This window comes from Elephantulus edwardii, unplaced genomic scaffold (assembly GCF_000299155.1).
Source record: "Elephantulus edwardii isolate Elephantulus edwardi_28Jun2011 unplaced genomic scaffold, EleEdw1.0 scaffold00026, whole genome shotgun sequence".
In the NCBI taxonomy this organism is placed as follows: Eukaryota; Metazoa; Chordata; class Mammalia; order Macroscelidea; family Macroscelididae; genus Elephantulus; species Elephantulus edwardii.
This window is the reverse complement of record NW_006399776.1, coordinates 24,186,052-24,192,127: the sequence shown is the minus strand read 5'-3', so window position 1 is coordinate 24,192,127 and position 6,076 is coordinate 24,186,052.

Below are 6,076 nucleotides of genomic sequence, written 5' to 3'. Positions count from 1 at the left end.
GGCCCACTTAAGGGAACTAATAATGCAAATATGATACATATAAGCTTAGAGGGGTGACACAATATGTGTTGTTGTTGTTGTTATGTGCTGTTGAGTCACCTGTGACTCATAGCGACCCTATGTATAACAGTTCTGATGCCTGCCCTGTCCAGAACTTGTCTCATAGACTCCAACATACTCTCCCCCATTGCCCCACTTAGTGTGTCAATCCATCTCATCTAGGGTTTTTCTCTCCTGCACTGTCCCTCCACCCTTCCAAGTATGATGTCCTTTTCCAAGGACTGATCGCTCCAGGCCATATGCCCAAAGTATGTGAGATGGAGCTTCAAAATCCTAGCCTCCAAGGAGAAACTTGGTTTCATCCTCTCCAAGACAGACCTATTTGTTTTCTTAACAGTGCATGGTATGTTCAAGACACTTTTCCAGCACCACAAGTAAAAGGCATTGATTCTTCTCTCATCCTTTGTCATTGTCCAGCTCTCTGATGTATAGCAAGTAATTATGAAGACCATGGCCTGGATCAGGTGCACTATAGTTCTAGATAGTCGTTTTTGCTTCTCAGTACTCTTGGAGAGGTCCCTGACAGCAGATTTTCCCGGTGCAATTAGTGTTTTGATTTCCTGACTGCTGGCTGGTGCAGAGTATTGATTGTGGAGTCGAAGAAGCTGTAATTGTTAACAATCTCAATCTCTTCTCCATCTATCGTGGTGCTGCCATTTAGCCCAGTGGTGAGAAGCTTTGTTTTCTTGATTTTGAGTTTCAATCCATATTAAAGACTACAGTCTTTGTTCAGGTCCTCTTTAGTTTTAGCCACCAAGGTTGTGTTATCTGCATGATGTAGGTTGTTGATGAGTCTTCCCTCAATCCTGATGCCACATTCTTCTGTATAAAGCCCAGCCCCCTGAATGATTTGTTCTTCATATAGATTGAAAGGCATGGAGACAGGTTGCATTCCTGATGCGCTCCTTTCCTAATTTTGCGAGACAATGTAAAGAACCCTCATGAAAATATTGAAATAAAAAAAATATTGAGATCAGTTTTATCATTCCACTCAACTTAAAATGAGCCATTCCAGAGGCAGAAAGGTAGACACCCTAAGAAGAAGACACCCACCACCAAGAAGAAGTGGGACCATAGAGTGTCCTTTAGAACTGAGATCCCTACACTGGGAACTTCCTGATCCAGGAAACAGAGTGATACTGGAAAGGGTAAGAAACTGCAAGAAGCAGCAAAGAAGGGTGACAGAAGTACCAGAACCAGAATCGTAGCAGGAGGTGGTGTGATGGGCTTTCTAGCCAGTGGAGTGGGAGAGCTGAATACCTTTGGTTAGGAGGCTTATTGGTGGAGTAGGGTTACCTGGAAGAACTTGCTGATAGGGCTAAACACTAGCCCAACAGAACAAAGACTGAGCTGACCCAAGAGGCTTAGGAGGCCAAAGGAGCTGAGGGCCAGAGAAAGGCCTTCTTGTGGGCACTGATTGAGAAGTGACTGTCCTGATGGAAGAATTGAGTAATTTCTGATCCTGAATATAACCTGTCACTCACCTAATAAACTCAATACAAGTATTCTCTGTGAGTTCTGTGTGGTCGTTGTGATGAATTTTTGAATCCCTCAGAGATGTAGAGAGTGCTATGGCAAAGGCAGCTAGTGTCAGAACTGGTCAAAAGTTTGGAGAGATGAGGTACGTTTGAGCTTCATTTCATAGGGATCAGCCTTGGTCTGCTGCTGCTGATAGTAGTTCTACCTCCTCATGGAGTAGAGGCAGTCAGATGACCCTCCCATGCTTTTTTACATATTTGTTCCCATTCCAAGAAAGGCGATCCAACTGAATGTGCAAACTATCAATAATGTCATTAATATCACGGGCAAGCAAAATACTGTTGAATATAATTTTAAAATGTCTAGAACAGTACATAGACAGGGAACTCCAGGGGTTCAAGCAGGATTTAGAAGAGGCTGTGGCACCAGGGACATCATTGTTGATGTCAGGTGGATCCTGGTTATAAGTAAAGAATACCAGAAGAATGTCTATTTGTGCTTTATTGACTATGTAAGCACATTTGATTGAATGGATCATAACAAGTTGTGGCTGACATTGAGAAGAATGGGAGTCCCTGAGCACTTAATTGTGCTCATGAGAAACCTATACCTTGACCAGGAGGCTGTTGTGCAAACAGAGCAAGGGAATGCTTCATAGTTTAAAATTAAGAAGGGAGTGTGCCTGGGTTGTATTCTTTCCCCATACCTATTTAAGTTATATGCTGAAAAAATTATCCTCAAAGCTGGACTCTATGAAGAGGAATGTGGCAGCAGGATTGGAGGGAGACTCATCAGTAACCTGTGTTATTCAGAGGACACAACTTTGGATGTTGAAAGTCAGGAGGACTTGAAGTACTTGCTGCAGAAGATCAAGGAAGGCAGCCTTCAGTATGGACTGCATCTCAATGTTAAGAAAACAAGGATTCTTACCACTGGACTGATAGGCAATGTCATGATGGATAGAGAAAAGATTGAAACTGTTAACAACTTCATCTTGCTTGGACCCACAATTAACACTTAGTACCAGCAGTCAAGAAATAAGGAGAGGCAATAAACTGTGAAAATCTACAGTTAGGGACCTCTTCAAATTATTGAGGAGTAATTAAGTCAGGTTGAGGACTAAAGTGGGTCTGATTCAGGCCATAGTCTTTCTGATCACTTGCTATGCACCTGAGAGCTGGACAATGACTAAGGATGACAGAAGAAGAACTGATGCCTTTAAGCTGTGGTGTTGGAGAAGAGCACTGAACATTCCATGGACGGCCAAAAGAGCAAACAAATACATACTAGAGAGAGTGTTGCTGGAGTGCCTTTGGAGGCAAGAATGATGAGGCTTCACTTCACATGCTTTGGGCATTTTACTAGGAGGTTCCTTGGAGAAGGACATGATGCTAGGAAAGGTGGAGGTTTGGTGAAGGAGAGAAATACCCTTGACCAGGTAGATTGATAAGGTAACTGATGCAATAGGTTCTTTTGTGTCAGGAAGTGTGAAGATGGGACAGGATAGAACAAAGTTTAGATCTTTTGTTCATAGGGTTGCTATGAGTTGTACTTGACTCGATGGCACCTATCAACAACAACAACAACAACAATAATGTGAAACTATAGATGACCATATCAGAACACAAAATGGAAGATGACTACATCCTATCATGTCACAGCTGATAAAAATTGCTTAACTGTCAAACTACTGAGAATCGTGACCAAACCAAGCACCACAGTGTCTATTACTGCCAGATGCATGCCACTAATGTTTGAAATAGTTGGATAGTCATCTTTTACTATTATTATTAATGTGAAATAGCAGATAGTGAGATAGTTGGTGAGTGAGGAGTAGGTATATGTTGAAAATTTGATGGAATGATTAAGAAAAAACTGTACGTAATTTAAGCTCACAGAATTTAGGATGAAGAAGACTTTGAAGGAGGAATTTCTAGGGTTCTGGAGGAAGAGCCATGCCTTCTTGTAGACATGGGCACACATGGTACCGTGAAGAAGGCTGCATGGTGGGAAGTGGGTGCTCAATAGCACCATCAAGATTTGGATGGAGGATCCTTCAATCTCAGACCACTGTCTTCATTGTAATTCCATATCTCTGAGTAGGAAAGACCATGGGCAGCACTGTTTCTTATCACTAGAAGAAGGGCATAGTCTTCATTGAAACACACTGGTTTGTTTGTGAGACTAAATAAATTTCATATGAGCCTGGGTTGTGAGAAACAGTTTAAGTAATAAATGTCCCTTGATGTGTTAACTATCCGAGCTCCTGACTGATTGTCATGATAGGTATCAGGACCCGGGGTGGTTCTCCTAAAGCCAGTAGTAGTTCAATCTCACAGACCCCAAGACTGCAGATCAGTGCTGGTCACTGGGCCCCCAACAGAAACCATCCTGAGAGAAAGCTGAAAACCCAGGTGATAAGCAGATATGTTGATTCTTGAGAATATTGGCTATGAAAGGTGTGCTCTTGCTGTGATGAAACCTTTAGACTCTAGAGGACAGAACAGAGTTGGGAGAGGAGAAAGCAGTTCTACTAACAGTTTCTGTCTTGTCTGCTGTTCCTGGAGAGTTAGGTGGGAAAGAGGTTGTTGGAATCTGACTCCAGGGCAACTGTGCTCAATTCCAGCAATGATGGAGGCTTCCTGATTCAGGATTCAATCTCTGCCTGACATTCAAGTGGAGAGCGTGGAATATGTAGAACCCCTGTAGCTCAATGTGGTGTGTATGTGTGTGTGTGTGTGAAGATCATTGTCTCATAGTGTGAGCATATTAAATATTTTAAACTGCATTATATTGAAAACAGTACTTTCACATAAACCTTCTGCTGTAATTGTTGCAAGGACACACCATTTCCCCCTCCAAAATGGACTCTAATTAATCAACAATATGCTGATTAAGCATCTGCCAGGGAAGCAATGTGCTAAACACTATAAAACACTATAGAAGATTAAAGATTTACGGGATAAACTTAGTTCTTGCACTCAAGGAATTTACAGTTTAGCGGAGGAGATAGGACATGTCAATAAAACACCCAGGAAACAACTGCTAAAAAAAGTGCTAAGCTAAGTGTTATTTACTTGCACCTCATCCCATCTCCCTGTTGAATCTCTTCCACAGGAGGCTCAGTCCTGCCCCAGCTGACAGAACTGTGGGGCCATCGAGTGGATAATTTGAACCTTCCCTCCCCACCCCACCCATTCTTCATCCATGAGATTGTTCCTGTGTACGAAGAATCTCTGCCTCTCCACAAGGCTCAGCGGGAGGTACCTTGCAGAGACTGTCCTGAATGGGCCCTGGAAAGGCAGTCATGCTCAGATAAAAATAGATTTAATTTCTTTGGCTGTCTTCTGTTAAAATTAAATGTGTCTGTTTAGTTGGATGGGTCAGATGTACCTTGTTAAATCGATAAGCATCTGCAGAGTCTCACACATGCAGAAGAATGATAAGAGGCCATCAGGAGACCAAGGGACACACTTCTTGGGGCTTTTCTGGTTGCCTAGTAGCTTTTCTCACCAATGCCTTTATACCATATTCTCAAAACAAATCCCTTTACTTACGTTGATGCTTGTATGCGTGTGATCATTTGTGTATGGTCCCTTTGAACGGAATAAGCTCAAGAGAATGAGAAAAGTGTTGCTGGAATCAGTTTCTGCCATTGGGCCAGCCTTTCCCTTCAAGATTTTTTCCAATGGTCCACGGATATTATTTGAGTGATTACTTTTTTAAAAAAAATTTTATTATTTTTGTGTGCGTGTACTGTCAAATCAGATCTGACTGGTACAGGAGGAGATTGTCCCTCCTTCCCCGACAGAGCATATGGTGGATTCGAACCGAGTGATTACTTTTAAAATTCCCTTTTGGATAGTACTAACTGGCTTCTTTCTAGAAGCATAAGAAATATAAGTTAATGGTGCAACCACTGTGGAAGGTGGCACGGCGCTTTCTCAAAAAGGTGCAAATAGAGGTACCATTTGACTCAGCAATTCCACTACTGGGAATATACCCTAAAGAGACCATAACCGATATGCAAGCAGATATATGCATACCCATGTTTGTCGCGGTTTTGTTCACAATAGCAAGGAGTTGGAAACAACGTAAATGCCCATCAACAAACAAATGGATAGAGAAGCTGTGGTATATTCACACAATGGAATACTGCACTGTACTGAAAAACAAGGAACTCACGCAATATTATTCAAAATGGGTGAGCCTGGAGGACATTATGCTGAGTGATTTATCTCAGTCACAAAAGGACAAATACTGCATAGCTGACCTTTAGTAGGTTTTGAGAGGCTGTACGTTGCACAGAAGGAGATTACTCATTTTTCTCCTGTGAAGCAGTTGGTGGATTAGAACTATGTACCTTTGGTTTACCAGCACAAACCCTTACTCACTTGGCCCCCAGAGTTTAAAGAAGGGCTGTTCCAGGTTGTAGTCTAAGGGTTTCAAGTAAGACTTGAGATTCCTCATTTTTTTTTCTACTTCAGTTGCCACAGTGATTCCTAACAACTTCTTGAGTAATGAGTTTTGACATTGT